Genomic DNA, 19,999 nt, shown 5'->3' with positions numbered 1-19,999 from the left:
TAACAGTTAAAGGGCAAGAAGTAGTGAATAATGTAGGTAAACGATCAAATACAGTGTTTCTTCTCCATGGGGGAGAGGGGCAAGAAGAAGGCTTAATAGATTATCAGTGTTTTTACAGTTAGAAAGGAAATAACCTTATTCTACCGAGATCTCAGTTAATACCCAGGCATCTTCTACACTTCGCTAGTAAAACCAGATGTTTAATTTAGGTCTCCCAACAACTCTTGAACACTCACAGCAACAATCCTCTGCAAATATTTTGTCGAAAGGGGTAACTTCCAAAGCTGGGGACACCTCTCCACAAGATGCACCTCCAAAAAGCAAGGCTGACTACTTGCACAGATAGCAGCACTCTTCTTTTTTTTGGGGGGGAGAGGGGGTCATTTCCTGCTTCAGGCATCTAAGATACCCATCTAAGGACATTATCAACACTTCATATTACATACACTCATGAGTACAGTTTATTCTACTATTTAACTTGTGTCCTGATCACAAATTACATGAGCATTCGCAGAAGAAAAAGGGCTGTATCCAGGTTTAAGATTAAGTGTGTTTTGCTGAATCAGGGCCCTGAACCTTACTGCAGGTTTTTCTCATTGCTGTGCCAGTTTATTTTATTCAGTACAAAGCCACCAACAACCTTTGAGTTCTTCTGCTCAAGGTCATTTTTAACATTCACAAGCACAGCTTTTTGGCTGTCTGCAGAAGAGAGAATTTTTTAAAGTGCATTTCAGAGCGAAGTAATGTCTGGAAACATCTTTACATGGTGAAAAACATCCTTTAAAGCTGCCTTAATCAGTTGTCTCTTAATAATTCTACATGGTTACCTTTATTACCATGGCTCTAATTTAGCCTTCAATCTCTGCAGCTACCCATATCTGGAAGGTATAAACATGATGTAACAAAAATAAAAATCAGTTTCAACTCCAGCAATCTCCAAGTCTAAGCCACAGCTCGCACTCTTAGCCTTTGAAGACATCCAGCATAGTCAGGTCCTTGAGCTCCTTCCCCTGCTCTGCCAGACACAATCTCTTCCACATTTGTACTTAAAAGGGGGGTGTGGTGGGGAGCTAATTACATTCAACAATAATTTGCAATATTAAAAAAAAATCCACAGGTTGGTTTATATTATGTTTTGTAAAGTTAAAGAAGATTCCGTATTCCTCTCTTTTATTACCCCAACCAACCTCCTTAGGCTTCTGTATCACTTAATCCTTATAATTAAGGATGTGGGATTGAGGAGGCAAAAGTAAGCACTGATTTTACACCTTTTATTGTGCTGTATTAATTATTAATAATATTTTGTCAGCATTTGATTGCTGAAGAAATATCACAAGCCTGGGCAAAACAAAAAATCAACACTTTTTTGGTTTTTTTTAAACAAATACATTGGTCTCTGTATCATCACAGAAATATTACTTTGCCAATATTCACCTTCAAATACTCTTGTTTAGAGTACTTAAAAGAGTACTTTCTATTGTCTTTGGAAATCTCAGGTATCATTACACAGCAATACTGATTACAGAAAATATAGCTAGTTATGGAAAGTGAAAAACTGGAAGTGTCTAGCAGGCAAGCATCTTTTGTATACATGCACTTTATTTCCACGTGTGCACTTGTGTTAGACATGCATACCTTATCCTGGTACCCCAGGCCATTTTGAGAAGAGAGTAAGAAGCTGACAACCAGATATGCCCAAGAGAAGCATGAATTACATTTGCACGGTTCCAGCAATGATCACACTGTAATAGCCTTGCCATGTGTCCAACAAAATAGCTGCAGCCAACAGTAGTCAGCAGTGATTCCCGGTTATCAAGGCTGTTTGGGTCCTCAGTTGCCAACTGCATTTCCTCCTCCCAAACACGCTTTGGTTTATCTTCAGTGATACTAATTGCTAGATCATACAGTGACTCAAACCCCTCCTGTTCTTCAGCCAGCAAGAGTGTCAGAAACCCACCTACCACATGCATTCTCTTACTGTTTTGTTATTTCACTTCACAGCATTCTTTAGGATTGCAGGTGCTTTGCCTTATACTCAAGCCAGGGATTTCCACTTTACTGCTGTATATCCTAGTTTGCAACATATTAGGCTCCCCTTTCTTTTTTCAACCTTAGAAATCCAAATGTTTATGAATCTCTAGTACCTTTGGAAGTTTTAGACCTCATATCTCCTACCATGTAACTCGGAAGCGGTATTACATCTCCATTAAAGTCAACAGAAACTTTAGTAAGAGCAAATGAGATTTATCCTGTTCCTAGTCAAAGCCAGGGCTGTAAGCCTAGGTATGGGCCAAGTCATCAGAAGAAGCAATGCTTTTAAATTTAAAAAAAAAAAAAAAAAAAAAAAAAAAAAAAACCAAAAACCAAGGGAAATAAAAGTTCTTAAGCAATTATCCTGAACCATTCTCTTCCCTTTCTATGAAAGGTTAGATAGACCCTTTTAGAAACAAAGCCTCTCATTTCTCTTGTAGTAAACAAACTCTCAGCCCAAACACACTGCTTTTATAAAATGAATGTACAACACCTCCATACCCATAACCATTTTTTAAGCTACAGCAGATCTTGCCAAACTCCTGGGTTAGGAAAATATGGAGCACACTAAAATTGTTCTGCTTTTTCAGAAGACACATTAAGTTTGTAATTAGTGCACACCACAAAACATAACTCCAGTTTCTCAAAGTGTGAAACGGTCCGTTCAAGTTTGTCTAATTCTTGATGATTTAGCAGTAGTACAAATATCCCCACCACCACTCTTCAGGTTGATTGATTTAGAGAATCAGAAATATGAAGCTTTCACAAGTTTTATAAATGCATCCTAAGATTTCAAAACATTTACAAAACCTTTGCACTTTTCACTTACTTTCATTTATGGATGACTAACAGCATGTGTGTGTGCGCCAAACACAGACATGAAATGCATTCTTCAGAAGGCATAAATCTACATAAAACCACAGATTTGCTAAATTAAAATACCTTGAGAACCATTATTTTCCTCAAACAAAACCAAAAAGCAACTTACAATTAACTTCTTCAGCTTTCCAAACTTACATTAACATCACAAAAAATGATTTCAGCTACTAGAAATGTATATAACATCCATAATCATGAAAAATAACATTATTCCATTATTTCACCTTCCCTGCTGTACAAGTGAACGACTACTGAGAAAGCGCAGATAAGCAGAAATGCAATATTGGGAAAAAGCAAACCGAGTAGCAATTTCAAAAAGATAAAGGAGGTGGAATGTTTTGGTTGCTACTCTAAATATAATTTACATCCTTTATAAAAGTTGTATACATAAATATCAGATGTCCTTCTACAGGTGTTTCAACTTTCAGTGCATAATGTATCCGCCATATTAGGGAGAGAAATGACATAAAACCTTAAACCCTTCCTCCTCCCAGTGTTCTGCATATGATCATTAACAAGCATCAATTAAAGCATCACCAATCAACAAAGCATTGACCACTGAAAAAAATAAAAGGACCCAATTTATTTGGTCACAAGAGCAAAATTAACATTATAGCACCCACCCAAAAGCGTAAGATAACTGACAGATCACACAACTGTACGGAGAGTTGACCTACACAGATGGTTCCACGTCGTGTATCCCAACATTATCGAAAGGATCTCCCATGCCCATGAAGCAGCCTTCTCTGCTCTGTTGCATTCACCATCAGAATGTAAAGAACAGATGAGAAATACCTGTGCAAAGAACCTTGTGGAAAATTTCCTTCCCTTAATTCTCTTCTTATGTATGAGGTTTTCCACAGCAGGCGCAGTTTGGCTCTGGAATATTCATGCTCACTACCACCCAACATCAAGGTTCATTTCTCCGTGAAAGAGTCTCCGAAGGATAATAAAGTAAAAGCCTGAACACTTGCAAGCAGCATGTAATAATGCAGAGAAGCAGTAAAGATTACTCCCGCCCTAAGCAAAGGGAATAAATAGATAATAATGGAAAAGAAACTACTAAGATCCTCCAAAAGCCTCTACTCAAGAACAGAAAAAGAACCTGGTCTTTAAACATAACCACCAACGCCTCATTTACGTGTCTTTCAAGGCAAGCAGAGTCAGGAACTCATATAAAACTTTTCTTCTTTTTTTTTTTTTTTTTTTTTTTTGGCAATCCAAACCATAATGCCCCAGCTGCAACTTGCTGGCCATATCCAATCCACTGTAATGATTTACCTGCCCAGCCCCCCACTCCTTGCTGTCCTCCCCAATAACTAATTAGATATAGGAAGGAAGCTGGCAAGGGCCAGGGGAATTCTCTCACACCTGATTTCCCATCGCTATGTTTCATAAAAACCTGCAGCCTCCTCTCTATCAAAAAACCAAAATTATCCAGGAGTGATGGTGCTCACATAACTGTCATACGCGTGTTAACAGACAGAAATTTTGCTCCGTGTCTGTAGTATGACTAGTCCTGTGTCAGCAAGACTGCATATTACCCATATGTTCCTGTTACAACACATACATGCTGCATCCCCAGTCTTCTGCAGCCCAGACCCTCTCCTGGAGAGGTTGGGCACTAGTTCTCCAAATCAACAGGTTTCACACCAATCCAGGCAACAAATGCCTTGAAACCGGGATGAGTTTCTTCCTTCCAAAACATGCACAGTTCACTGAGGAAGGTTCTCCATGCTCACCGAGTAACATTTAACTGTAAATTGAGAGTGATTGCTAGCTGCCACCACAACTCGATCAGGGCATGCATACTAATGCTCTTGGACTGCTGCCACATTATCCATACATGTTTTATTATAGCTCATCTCCTTAATGTGAGAGACATTTATCTTTGATTCTTTCAAAACGAGAAAGGAAAAAAAAATCCACCCTGATACCATAGAACTGGTTTTAGACAGTCCAGACTATTTAAACTGGGTCACTGTAAGCTCTTCAAGCAGATGTTTCTTTGTCATCAAATACGAGTAACAGGACTGAGTTATTCTGTGCCTTATTAACAAACTTTTCTGAAATGTAAGGGTTAGAATTTCTAGTAACAATCAGGTAAGCTTCTAGGCACAGCTTTTTCCATTTATCAGCAGGAGGTTCCAAAAATAAATATAAGGAAAATCATTTTGCCTATGGAATCATACTCTCTATTTTACTGAACCTTATAAACAAGCACGTAGATTGGTAAGTACAAGGACAATAGTGATTGAACCTAAGCAGAAGAAATCTAATCACAGGACTATTAGTCATGAGATGTGTGTGTATGACAGATGGATGACAGTACAAACACAAAACTTGCAAAACTGAGTCCACAAACTCAAGAGCAGATGAATGATGACGCCTAACAAAAGTGAAAAAAAAAAAAAATACATTTCACAGACACCAGCCAACCATCCTCAGAAATACAAAGAACTTCCCATTTCTTAGGTAGATAGTAAAATCAAGGAATGCAAATGAATGAGAAAAAGCATTGTTTCAAGAACCATGAAGGCACACTGGTATATGGTTTTGCAACAAAGCTACTAGAATGTATTCTGTTATTTTAAAAAAATAAAACAACCCCTTTCCAATAGGGTTTTTTTGGGATGAACTGTATGAGATGTCCCACAAGAACATAATTCATTCTAGAAAGCTGAGTATCAGTGGCGTAGGGGAAACAAAACAAAACAAAAAAAAAAAAAAAAACAAACCCCCTAAACACCCAACCAAAAGGTATACTTAAAATTAACTTGAATGATTACTCAAAAATTTACCATCCCACATGGAAACAGGATTTACTAGTCTTTCATAATGGTAAACAACACATACAAAATTGTTTAATCCAAAAACAACTTTCCACTTCTGAGCTGTTTGAAACAGGAACTAAATCTAATAAAATGCTTTCAATTTAAATGGCTTCTAAAGTCACACTTTCTTACAACCACTAACATGACTTATACATGTCACACTGTCATTTACCAACACAGAAACACCAGTTATGTTACACACGTTATATAGACCACATACAAGAAAAATGGCAGGAAAGGGCCAAAACCTCTGACTAGTTTCCTTCTGTACTTAGGGTTGAGCTTCTCCACTATAGCAGTTAAGGCTTCAGTTTCTAAGTAGTAGTTTTCAGAAGTTCACTAAAAGCACAATACAAACCTGGACATGGGTTTGAGCTCTGGTTTCTGGGTCTATCACCACATGGCAGAAATGGGTGAGCTCTTTTACAAGCTGCCCATGGCATTTACGCTCTCCTATTTGTTGCCAAAAAAAAAAGTAGATAGGACAAAGCATCCCCATGCTCTCTTTAAACACAGTTCAGAAGTTTTAACAAGTAATACTGAACTTGATCATGTCCCCATAAGAGATTTTTTTCCTTTAGTCAGATGTAACACATCATAACCGTTAGTTTCGTGCATGTACAGAAAACCACTAAGCAGGCAGTCTCCTACTGCACACTCTCAAAATAAGACTCATTTTAAGAAAAAAAGTTCTCAGCAGTGCAAAGCTTGATGCATGTATGATGGCTTTACATGGAGAAAGATGCAGAAGTTTTTAGTTATTTCTAACAGTGACGTCCTTCAGCCAGAGCACTCCTGTTGCCCTGTGTGATGTCTGTGACAGAGCCAGGGAGGGCAGGAGGCTGAACACCGCTGTTCCCTGGAGAAGGGAGGGGTTGTTCCCTGGCGAGGGAAGCTACGCCAGATGATGGAAGCTGCTTCCCACAGAGGCTGGCAGGCAAGAGGTCAGACATGAGGTCTGCTGGTCCACCCCTCCAGAGCAGCTACCAGCACAGCTGAGCACCTGGTTTCTGCTTTTGTAACCCTCTTCTCCTGGAACAGCCAAAGAGAAAAGCAGAAACCAAACTCCAGAGTTTGTTTTCCATCACATTCTATCTTGCCCAACAAAGCTTTTGCAATGGGCATACATAGTTGCAAATCCTCTGATGAAACTCCAATTTTGCCACACCACACTTGGCTTTTCATCACCAAGTTCCATGTCTCCTGCTCCATCCCTGTCGCCCCCCCAGTTTCTGGAAAAGTTTGCTCTGGGAGAAGGTATGAGAGGGAGTATATTTTAAATAATCTACACTAAAAAAAAAAAGTAATAAAAATGTGAAGGATACAGCTGTTGCAGGCAAAGAAAAGAAAAATTGTTGATTCTCATTTTTGATCCAAATAAGGATAGAGATGTCGACTACAAAAGAAGAAAGTGATAAATGGCCTCAGACATTTGTAATGAAGAGGTTAAAGGATCAGGTTGATTTCTCATCAGGAAAGAAAATATTTTGGGGTGACTCAGAGGTTTTCAACATTACATAAAGCAACCGATTGAAAATACAAGTAAATAGATAGGTCCTGCAGCAAGTACTTAATGCTAAGGGTGGTGGCATAAACTACTACAGGTGGTGACTGAAGCAGAAAGTTTAAATGAGTTCCAGAAAGCCCAAAATTACTTTCCAAGTTAATGATGGAACAGCAACTTCAAAAACAGTCACTTTGCCTTTTGTTCATGCAAGGTAAGTCTTGTAATATTACATGCCATCATTTTAGTGCATCTTTTAGGTCTTTAATATTGTACGCCATTTGCCTTCATTAAAAAAGTAGGCTGTACATCCATTTTATTAAAATGCTACAATGATTAATCTCAAAAAGGGAAAACTGACACCATACCAAATGTGCAGCACTCATGTATGAATTGGACCAGCCTTCCCGAAAATCACTTTTTATATGGACTCAGGGAACCCCAAGCTTCAGATATGACTGAAAGGCATCCTGAAAAGATGCTACAGCTGCCCCAAGCTGAAACCCGTGTACCCAGCCAGGTCTGATGTCTTTCCCACCTCATCTTCCTTCCCTCTGTTGCACACAGGGAATCATTACACAGTCCAAGGCTGTGAGAATATTTCAGCTTTAATCTGTGCCTGCAAGGCGACATGAGTAGAGATCTCCAGGGCTGTGCTGAGCCTGGGCACTGTCAGAAGTTTGTCCTAAGCTCTCAAAACATTTGATGCTGTTCCTGTAATATTCAAGACCTTACTCAAGAGTAGACCTGTTTGAATATACCTTGGACGAGATGCAGAGGATATGCAGGAGCGTAGACAGCGCTTAGGGACACTGTTGGGCCAAGTAGTATAAACGAAGGCCAAAAAAAAAAAAATATTTAAAAGAAAAGACGAGGTTTCAGAAAAATCCGACAAAACACACGAAGAAAGCACAACATCCCAAATAAAATAAGCAATAACAAAATTAAAAGCAAGGAGATTAAAAACTAAAAAGGTAAATCAGATTTAATCCCAATACTTTTAGTCACCATGTTGCAACACAACTGTTGCATCATTGCCTGCATTTCAATCAGCATGCGGACACCCAAATAGCTGTATTTTAATCCACATCAGTCCATCAGTCTGGTTTTGCTACTCAGCTCTAGATTACATCCTTGTCTTTCCCAGGATTGAGAGACTTTATTTGGGCTTGGTCACACAGCATGGCTCATCACTCCAGGCATGTTCTGGGCCAACAAAGGCACCTTCCCTCAGACCCCTCCAACCTCCTCAATAGCATCTTCTTCCAACACTTCCAAGTGAGTGCCTGCGTCACTCACAGCCCCAGTACAAGAGCAATTCCTCAATGGATGAAGGTCAGAGCGCGTATATGAGGATGGAGAGAAGACAGGCCAGGGGCAAGGGGGGAAAGCAGGAAAGGGGGAAAAAGAAAATTAAGGGAAGAATAATTGGGGGAGAAAGAAGTGGTGCATTTCCAAATACAGAGTGCCAATTAGAAAAAGAGAACACCGCTTCAAAATACGTTACGTGAAGAATCAGCCTTACTAGTCAATTAGCTATCTTTACTGGGTATGAATCCAGCTGCTAGTATTATTTGAGCTTCCTCCGCCCCCACCCTCCCCCCAATCACAGTTTCATTGTGAAAGAATTTAATTATTATTTTCATTACCAGATGCATACATTATAAAATAAGCCTGCACAGAGACAATGAGTACTTTAAGAAAATAGGTGTAATAATGAGAATGATCTGTTTCTTGGGTTTTGGGTTTTTTTGCAATAAAGACACTCAACAAGGCTACCTTTTAAAACTCCTTTAATACAGTATTTCGTAATAGTCATAACACTAAATTTGTCACCTCTCCTCTTCTTAAGAAAGGATTAGTCCAGTGCCTTCAATTTTAATAAAACTTAAATCAAAACTGGATTTTTTTGACTTTCATATCAAAAATTCCTGAAAAATTTACATTGAACACATTTCACAATAACAGAATACTGAAGTTCTTCGGGTTTTGGTTTTTTTGTTTGTTTGGGTTTTTTTAACTTCAGTTCCAGAGATATCAATTATACTGCATACCCAAGGAAAGAATACTGCAGCCACCACATAACATGCTGGTATTCCAAATAAAGCGCAGGAAAAAATTTCAATGGAGTTTGCAAATAAAATAAAGATACACATACTTATTTATTTATTTAGGAGTTCTGCAGCATAAACAAAAATCTCAAAGCCCTGAAGTAATAAAAACAGATTTGTATGGATGTGATAGAAACAAGTGAAAGAATCGTGACTTCTGCACATTACTTATAGTCCAAACAACAGATTAAGATTACTGACTTTTGGTAATAACAAAACGTAAGTTCTTATGGTTTATGTGGCCCTATTTAATAATACAGCACCACACTCCAGTTTCACCCAGGAACCAGCTTCAATAAATCATTTACTTTCCATGGCCCACCAAACACGTGCTAGGTGATTTACAGGTAAGCACCAAGCCTGTCACCAGAACGTACCCTCTGCTCTCCAGTAATAGTGTCCCTGTGGAGCTCACCATCTGACCACTTGTCACATCTATGCACGCTCACCTGTAAATCAATCACTGCTCGACAGAGGCAATTCAACAGGCTACTACTTCCAGCTCTTTGAAGGTGCTTCCTGCTTCAGAGCTGGGTAAACCACACACGTGCTCACATCTTGCCAGTGATGCTGCAGGATCCAGGAGCCTTGTACAAAATTCCACCATTGGCATCCATGTACACTGACATAAGAGGATCAAGGAGTCACAACAGGTTTGCTTCTGCTGCCCATAAACAGATGGCACTAGGGCGATGCCTTTGCAACGCTTCAGCATGAATTGTTAGCCCTGTCTGGGCAGATCTCAGGAGGCCCTGGAATGCCACCTTCCATTTCAAAAAGGTGTTGTGTCTTTACTCAACTAGGATGGGGGGAATCTAACACTTAACCATAAGCCATAGTAACAGAGTGCCCTTATCTTTCCATTCTTAGATGGGGACGCTAAGCCAGAATTCACTTGATCAAATAAAGATGTTTTACAGTATAGGTGTCTGTATCTGAACAAGTCATGTTAGTCTCCCTTTAGAGCCCGTAAGAACTACTACACTCCTCTACTGAACTCATCCTATAGCACATGTCTAAAGGAGGTCAAATGAATCACACCCTAAAAGCGTTTGTGTCTATACCCTGCCTGCTAAGAGTTCTACAGGGTTCCTATATCTCTTTGCTGAATATATACAGGCTCTTCCCCCCCACTTTCAAAAGGTAGACATCAATACCTCAGATGAGATAGATCCCATGCTATGTCTGTCCTAGCACCATCTTCATCCTCCATCCATGTAAGTTCATACCAATCATGTAAGTTCAAGAGTTTCCCACTCAGCAAAGTGGATGCCTGCTAGTGGGTAACACCAGTGCTCCACATCACTGCTTTTAGTTACAAACACCAGTTAGCATGTTTACTTCAACATACTCAGCTCAGCAGCTTCCACTTACTCCTTCAGTACTTTTCCCCTCAGATGTCACAAGAATTGCCTCACTCCAGGTAGTAACTTTTCTCATTAGCATAGAAACTTCCTCTCTTCGCTACCAGTCTTCAAAAAACACTTACCAAAAGATCCTTCCCTTCAGGTGTGACCCATATATTTTCTTCTAGTTTATTTCCTTTAAGTTTTCATTTCTTAAGCCTTTTTTCTTTTGTTCTGCACTTAAAGAAAAAAAAAAAAGCATGACCCAAAATCCGCTGAAACCAGGGACTCTTCAGTTGACTTTGAATCAAGCCACCTGATCAGGTTTATCATGTTACCTCTTATTTTTCCTTACAGAGTCCCTATTTTTATTAGATAGTAAAGAACTAAAATTATGAATATTCTTAAGTTCCCTAATTCTACTTCTGTTTTATCCCTAACCTTTTCCAGAAACAAGCAACTTTTTTTCCTTTTTTCTAGCCTCTTTAATTTCTCTCCTTTCGTCTCTTAAACTGTGGTCCCAAAGCTCTCCAGAAGCCAGACTGACTGGAAAAGTGCTAAAACATGTTCAGGAAAGGGAGGTGGTTAGACTTTCTCTACCCTGCCCAAAGCAGACATGCAAGCTGTAGGACCAGGCAGTCTCTCAACTAAGCAAGAAGAGGCATGATGTAGCTGTATCGTTAGAAATGGGTCCCATCTCCCTGAACTAAAGTTTTGGGGTTTAGATCAAATTTATCCCCCCTCTTCCTCCTTCGTATCCTTCTACAGCCACAGTTGTCTTGGTTAGCTGTTGGGCATTTGCCAGTAAGCGTTCAGACATCTCACAGTAGCTGCTAGAGCACAGAGTTTTTCCAGGCCAAAGCTATGACTGTATTTATATTCCGACAGTTCGCTCCAGCTTCAGTGGGCAGTTGTCACGTAGCACTCCAGACAAAAGCCTTCCTTCTCAAAAGTTCGTTTTGCTCCTGAACATCTTTCTTCACGGAACCGACCAACCTCATGACAAATGGCATGGCTAGGAAAAAAGCATCAAACACCTTTTGGAGGGTTAGAGCAAGCCTTATCACAGTCTATTCAGCTGTGAGGCTTGGGGAGGGTACTTTAAGCTTGAAGAACTTGGTGATGGGTTTAATGGTTTGACAGATCTCCTTTCCAGCAAGAAGGAAGCCTTCTGTGTCTGGCAGTGAACTGCAGAGTCTTCCACAAAGCTGAAAGAAAATAGCACTTACCTAAATTTAACTTGCTGTACTTTCAAACTGGTCTGTGTGAGGAAACGTCTTTTGCTTTCATTTCATGCAAAATGTTCAATTAAATTCTCTCAGGGAAAAAGCCCTTTTATGTATAAAGGCATGTATGCTGTTTTTTCTCTGAAACACACTTCACTTGCCTTCCCATACGGCTCAAATGGAAAATCTTAGTGTAGTGATTATAAACCCACATTAACCTGTCTTTCTTCAGGGGCGAAGGAGAACAGAAGCACCAAACAATTCCTCATCTCCACAGGCAAAGAAATGGGATACGCCTGGCACTAAGCCCACTCAGCAAGCCAGCCCCACCAGACCAGGTTGGGAGTGCATTCCACAGTCAAAAGTCCTTCTCAAAGAACTTCCTGCCAATGGCTACTTGACATTAAAACCCAGGATGATCTAGGTCAAGTATCCCCGTTGACATTAATTGCTATGTTGGATCAAAAAAAGGAGGCAACCTCTCAGCCAGAGCTCAAGTCACATTAGACTGAAAAGCAATCAAGGCAGAAACCTTGAATCGTACCCAGAAGCCAAAAGGAAGCCAACACAGCTGTTGAAGAACTGCCCAAGCATGTTCTTACCACCCATGCCCTCTCTGCGTAGGGAGCTGCCTACTTCTCAAACTGCAGCTTCACAGCACCGACCAAGCGCAGCCTCAAGAGCCGGCTAGCCTGCAGCCTCGCGGGGAGGTCGCAATGGCAGCGACTGCCTGCATGACACGGAACCCCCCTAGGTACGCTCTTCTGCGTCCTGGTGCAGAAGGCTGGGAGGCTGCTCCCTATACATCACCTCAGAAAAACCAGCAAATTACAACACGCTTATATAAAGGGACAGATGAAACACTTCAATTACTAGCAAACTCATGCCACCTGCCTTTAGTGCTTTACCTCTGTTTCCTGCCACTTTTATGTCTACATACTCTGAAGGCAAAGCATGTGCAATGTCCAACAGGAAAGGAAAGAGGATCTGGAAAACTGAGTTGTTTTCTTATTGGCGAGAGCACAAGACTGGGGTGATTCTCAGTTATCCAGAGAAGCCAACAAGTGCTGTACACCACCACGTGTGAAAGTGTTGGCTGAAAACAGAATTTAAAATTTAAAAAAAACAAACCAAAAAAAAAAAAAAAAAACCAACCCACACCACCACCACAAAAAACACCCACCAAAAAAACAAGAAACAGACTACCAAACAAGAAAAACACTCCCAAAGAAAAGGATGGCACTTTTGAATTTTCTGTTTACAAAAGACAGAAAATTAAAAAAAAATTCTGTTGGACTACCATATGAAATGAAAGTGACTGAACAGTGATTTTTTTTTTTTTTTGAAGGCAAAGTAGGTAACGGTGCTGAAGAAGAATCTGGAGACAGCGAAAGTGGTAGCAAGATGGATCAGCACTCCAGGAAGAGTCACAAAGAAACATCTACGAGTTTTTGGGAGGGGATGGACAGACACACACCACACAGTAACAAAGTAGTCAAAGCTATCACTGTTGATGAGGCAAAGACCAGACTAAAGGATTTCAAAACCTCAAATATTCACCTGATACCAACAACCTCCCACAATTTATTTATTTATTTTTTTAGGGGAAGATGATTGATTAGGATCAGTAGTAATTTTGAGAATGCACCTTACTAATGCAAACGAGAGAGAGAGAGCATTCAAATACACATCTTCAGTCCTGGAGTTACCATCATGGCCGATGCAAAGGTCAGATTCTGGAACCACTGCTCATGTTGAAGGGTATCTCCTTCTACATATTTTTCCAATTATTTACAAAGTATATCTTACAGTAGATGAAGAAAATGTTAAGGTACATAGAGTTCATGTAAAGAAGAGGCAACTCCACAAGCGCTTGCAATCCATGTATTTCCAAAGCTACAGCTGAAACTGAAAACAACCAGTGGCTCACCTTACTTATCCACAGAACTTAAATAACATGGCCTTTTATACAACTGACATAAAAGGAACAGATTAATTTTTAAAGAGTAAAAGATGAAAATATATAGTTGTACTCCATAACTCGTAGCAGGTTTCCAAATTGTAATCAATATTTTCCTTTGCATTTAAGCACTGCTGAATCTTAATGCTTTTTAAATGTCCAAGTGCCAGAAAAAATAATTTTATTATAGATAGCTATATTAGAGTCTGACTGTACTTTTTTAAGTTCCTTGCAAACCAAATATAAGTTAAGTGCCCATTCGTACTGTTATAAAACTTCTTTACAGTGCTGCAATAGAATAGCTCAAGCAACAGACCCTAAGCTGGTATTTAGCATACAAACTGATAGCTATGTAGACCCAAACACAGCTGGAAAACCAAAAGTCTATAGCAATTCCAACAATATTTGTATTATTTTATTCAAAAATTTAGCAATACAGGTGTCCAAATAGACTTTCAAAGCAGGAACAATATTTGGAAGAAGTAATTTATCGGTCAACTGTTTGGCAATTAACAGCATATGCAGTACTCTGGACCACTGACAGCTTGGTTTGCCCAATGAGAACACAAAAAGACTTTCCCCCAAAAAAACACAAGCTCTTTAGCCCATAAAGATACCTAACACTTTGTCCAAATGTTCTGAATAACAATCCTGGACCAAATGCAAAATTGTGTCAAGGATCTTCTAAAAAGCTAGCCAGTGCCTTAAAAAAAAAAAAAAAAAAAACCAAACAAACAAACAAAAAAACCCAAACAAAAAAAATAACCAGAAACACCGAAAACCAACGCTGCGCAAACCGAAAAAAACCCCAAACCAAACCCCACAAAAACACGACCCCCTCATCCATCCAAAAAAGCCCAAACAAAACTCTAAAAAAGAATGCCTTAATTTTGTTTTTCTGTTCTATACAGTGCATACTGTTGCAGACCCAGGTAAGGCATAAAACGTTCAAATACAGCAACAGCCAAAACTAACCCTGAAAGTATTTGTAGTAAGTAGTACATGGTATTTCTCAACATAGGCCAAGAGGAATCAATCACCACAATCTGCCTGTATCAGTGGGAGAAACCCGGATGAATCCCCCAGGGCTTATGAACTAGAGCACATCTTTCCCTTACCCATCAAGACATTAAGAAAAGGTTTTTCTTTGACACCAGACTTTGGCTCTTCACTGAGAGGGTGGTCGGCCACTGGAACTGGCTCTCCAGGGAAGCGGTCCCAGCAGCGAGCCTGTCACAAGGAGCATCTGGACAACACTGTTAGTCATACAGTTTAGTTTTAGGTAGTTCTGTGAGGAGCAGAGTTGGACTGAATGAGCTTTATTTGTCCCTTCCAGCTCAAGATATTCTATGATTTTACATCCACATTTGCAGTCAACAGTGTTGATAACCTATTAATGTTCTTCAAGAGGCTTTTTTTAATTTGGAAATAAGCAATTGTGCCTTTTCTGCTCTTTCATTCGTACAAGGACATCAATACTTTGTGATAGGTCTCCTACAGCCTCCCGAGCAAAGCTCTGGAACACTGCATATCGAACAGGTAGCACGTACACAAATTCCTAGCGCAGACAACAGCTGCACGGATAAAAGATTGATGGCAGGAACCAAGAATACCACTCAGCAAGTCCAATTCCTGTCTTAAAGGAAAAAAGCCCGCAGAACTGCAGATCTTTGCAGTGTTCTTTGCTCAGTCCCGTTCCATGTTGCTGCCAGCTACACTCCAACCGTCTATAGGGGAACAGGCCAAGGTTTCACTCTGCTTTTGCACAGCCTGGAACTGCCCGTCTGCATCAAGCAGAGAACCCTGACACCAGGACTGTCCAGGGGTCCTTCAGATGGCTAAAAAGGAGAAAGGCGGAAAGGGGCTCTTCAATGTGATGCTGAAACCGCAGCTACGCAACCCCACATCTACGTCCCTTTGCGACACACCTCTCTGGACGCGCCCATTCCTGCTCACAGATTTATCAGTTCAGTGCAACGGCACCCTAGAGCCCTCGACCCTCATCTCTCTCCTACTGCTGCTAGTGACAATTCTACAGCGTACACATACACAAAACAGGAGGAGAGCATTTAAGGGATATTCATCTCATTTTGATTCAGAAGAGTTACAATGAGTTGTTAATAAAACGTTAGGGTATTAAAAAACAAAATGCTTGTTTTTCAGCAGCAGAGAAGCTGGTCTTTCAAAGCTCTTTTCAATGAACGTGCCATCAGCATTTCTAGACAAATGTAACAAGTACAGAATTAATTCCTATATAGAACACTATTAACTGAAAAACAGACACTGCTTGCTTTTGCCCCACCTCCCCAAGAATATTAGTTAAAACAGTGTATGTTTTCTAAGCTATTAAATAAATTTTAATACTTTAACACTAATATTAGAAAAAAGTTACCGTCTTTTAAAGAAAAAACCTATAAAGTGGTAAACTAAAAAGTGTATTTCCATTTTGTTTACTCGCTAAGAACGTTTTTCCTTGTTTCCAAGTCAGGAATGTCTCATGAACCCGAGCTTACGGAATTAGATGTTTCTTATCTAATCTTATCTATCTTATACTAACGTTTTCATGGATGGCTACTAGTTCTGCCTGCAGAGTACTTTTGGATTACAGACTGACTTGTTAGTTGGAATTGGAATTTCAGAAGTTTGTTCCACTTTATCCTGTAAACAAACGTCTAAGTAATTTAAGGCCTGGCCTCTTCACCTGCTGTTACAAAACTTACATGAAATGAGTGGTCTTCATAAATCCAATTTTATTTTTTTTGGTAATTTTTGTGGGGTTTGTTCTTGTTGTTTAGACTATCCAATGCATTCAAAAGTTACTGTGGTAATATGTGCCATTTCATATAATACCAGGCTGGAACAGTCACTTACTAACCATAGTACAGAGCTACATGTTGTAATGAAAAAACGTTAACACATATGAGTCAGACTTCTCATTTAATAAAATTTCCTTTAGCAAAACTAGAAGTTAACACCTCATAAGCCTGACTCAAAAACACCTGTACTTGAATTTATCTCTTTTTTTTCTTTACTTTGGAGAAGTGTTAAAAATAAATAAAATTGGAAAATAAGGACAAAATAAAAGGTGAGGGCGGGGAACAACATGACAAAAAAACAGAACGCTTCCAACACTGATAGTCTCTTGGAAGGAAACACTCTTTTGTCTTGTTCAGAGATTCACCTAATATATGTAATTCACATTTTATTTATCTATCTCTTGCTGCTGTTCTTCATCGTTTGCCTATAGGCTCAGGTGAGCCCACTGGGGGTGGGGTGGGGCGGGGGAGGTGGGGCAAGCAATAAAAGAAAAAAATAAAAGAAATCATCACTTCCAGTACCCCACTTTCCTTTACTTTCACTTGTGCCCTGGTGCAAGCCTTTCCCTACATATCCTCCCCCTGCCCCAACTCTTTGATTAGTGACAGCACTCTATTTCCTGATCGCACAGTAAGCTGGCTCAGGTAACGAAGACAGCTCAGACATTTGTATTCGTAACAGGACAAATAGGTGCACCTCCTTAAAATGCCCCCACCAGGGTAATACTGCTGTCTATGCCTGTTCCAGTGAAGTGGCAGGACTGATGGGCCAGGGGTAGGACTTCCCTGCTCAGTGAAACTGAGCTGTAACATCCATCTGAGCACTTGGTCTTTACAGATAAGGATTCACTGGCACTTCCATAGCTAATTAAGTGAATATGCCCAAGCTTTCCATCACATACACAACATCATCCTTCTGTGCAAGCAAAATCTCACATTATTTGACACAGGTTTAAAATGAAAATTGATTAGCAGAGGCTAGACAACCCCCACTGATAACAATGTTGAATCCCAGCTGCATTAGCCACATAGGTAACAGAGTATTTGCCTCTGCATTACAAGGTCAAGCAAGAGGAGTACTTCAATTCCTCAGACTAAAGCACTGGGCAGGTTCCTGTTGCCTTCTAATCTCCAAGTTTAGCAAAAGAACAGAAAAAAAGAGAAAAAACAAAATCAGGATACTTACTCTATTTGTTTCTGAATGAAGACTATGTCTGGTGAGAGGGTTATCTGTTGTCTTACCTGGTCTTAGTTTTGTCCTCAACTGAGTGCACTGCCATCAAGATGCTGCCGTTCTTGCTAGTTTTATGCAAGTGTCTTTTCTTATATTCTATTATATTCTACTGTTAAATAATGCTTCCATGCAACTACAACCAGGTGTTCTGTCAGCACTAGACCAAACATCCAGCCGGGAACGCTGGCATAAGCCTACAGGGCTCTGGATGGAGTATACTTTTGCCACAGATGCCACTTCTGGATGCTCAGTCCCATGTAAGTCCCTACATTTTAGTCCCACACCTGTAAAATTTTAGCAGTCCCATTCTTACTCTGTTTCAGTGCCTGCACGTGTTTTTATGCTCCAAAACACAGTGGAGTGCTACTTCCACCTACAATTTCTATGTTCCTGTATTACAAAACAATCATTAGCATACGAAATAAAAAGCACAGACTGGGGCAGGGCGGGGGGAAAAAAAAAAAAAAGACACTTTTTCCTTTGATATGTATAATCTACACATTCCAGCAAAAGGAAACTACAATAACCAAACCACCAACTTGCAGGAGAACTTACAGTTTCACCCATTTTCATGCTGAGCTCCCCTGGGAATTGGGGCACAGTATGGTTACGGGACTGACTCTCCTCCTTGGAAAAGGCACATTTACCGCAATACAGATATTAACAGGAACAACTAAAATAAATGTTAGTTAGCATATTAAAACAAGTGTTTGGTCAAAAATTCAGCCTTTACCTCTAAATATAGAGCTCACTTTCCGCTGGCAGTAGGGCTATTTACCCTGAATTTGGGTGTGTTCCACTTCAGCCTGATGCTCTTACACTCAGTCTCAAAGCTTACAAGAGCAAGAAGCAATGAAAGCAGAGACAGGTTTCCCTCGTAACAGTAATAAATATTTTTAAGAATCATGAATATGCAATGTGATGTGTTGCAAGAGATGCCTACAGCTACCCCTTTAAAAAGCCTCTTTTAGGACCAAAACCTTTTACTTTCTCTTTTGCACAGGTGTATGTTCACACAGTCTAATCTATTTTTAGAATGTCCTTCCTAGATTAATTTTTAAACTTGAGCCTGGACACTTTTTACCCTCTCTCTGCCCAGACATCCCTGTTGAGCCTGTCTGTTCCACCACCAGAGGCAGCAAGGACATGGAAGTCAGCCCGCCACAGTTTTGCATCCCACCCTTTCCCCACTAAGAGCTGAAAAAACAGAACGGGAAGGAGTCACCCAGGAACAAGGCACAGCACTTACAGGCCAAGACCCATAACCTCCTACAGCATGCATGCTGTATGTGTATGTACCTTCTGTTACAGCAGGTGCCAAAGCCATGTAATTAAATGCTGCAAGGCTTAAAAGAAGAAAAACAGCACTGTTCCCAAACTTCTACAGAAAAAAACCAAAAATATATACAAATAAGCAAACCTGCCTTCATTCATAAAGTAGCCAGTATCTCTGTAACAGAATAAACCCACCACAGCCTTTATAGTATAAATACCTAACTAAACCTTCTGCCAGTTTTTTATTAGCTAGATAAAATTCAACTTCTATAGCTTTGGCTACCCTTGATACAGCCCACAAATGTGCCAATTCTAACCAAAGCTGTTTATATAGTTCTGTTTAGAAGGGTCTCTATATAGCACACATGTCTTTTTAAAGGAAAGAAAGACTTCAGCCAGCCAGTGGTGACACTGGGAAGTATTTAAGGAGTAAGTTGCTTTAGACTAGGCCAGCTCTTCACATTCCACTTGCAAACAGAAAAAAAAAAAACACAACCCACCACCAACAAACCTGTAATCGTGATTAAAGGGTGGGTGTGTGGGGATTTAGCGAGCTACTTTACATCAGCAGTATCTGTGGACCAAAACTTAAGAGGCCACTGATGGACATTAAAGCCTTTCCCCAGAGCTGGGAGATAGAGCATGGAACCATTTCTTCCTTTTGCTGCCTAGAACTACTACATATAAATTTTTGTTCGACATCACATTTTGCTCCTTTTCCACTTGTGAGAATTCATGCCCTAGACTCGCTGCCAGGCTCAGAGCAGTTCCCACACAATATAA

The 19,999-nt window shown here is 40.0% G+C and overlaps 1 protein-coding gene across 8 annotated transcripts in view; it reads right to left on the bottom strand.

Moving 5' to 3' along the window:
• Positions 1 to 19,999, bottom strand: part of NRIP1 (nuclear receptor interacting protein 1) — an 80,504-nt gene that overhangs the window by 40,925 nt on the left and 19,580 nt on the right. The window contains exon 3 of one of the 8 annotated variants that reach the window (XR_008820069.1): positions 9,026 to 9,981. The exons of 6 other annotated variants lie outside the window; for them this stretch is intronic. The gene's annotated coding sequence lies outside the window, so the exon portion shown is untranslated. Of the gene's footprint in view, positions 1 to 9,025; positions 11,914 to 19,999 lie in introns of those variants that run through there. One more of the 8 variants, XR_008820067.1, reaches the window with a different exon arrangement.

This window comes from Falco biarmicus, chromosome 2, assembly GCF_023638135.1.
Source record: "Falco biarmicus isolate bFalBia1 chromosome 2, bFalBia1.pri, whole genome shotgun sequence".
Taxonomy (NCBI): Eukaryota; Metazoa; Chordata; class Aves; order Falconiformes; family Falconidae; genus Falco; species Falco biarmicus.
The sequence above is the reverse complement of the archived record's forward strand: the minus strand, read 5'-3'. Positions and strand labels throughout refer to the sequence as shown.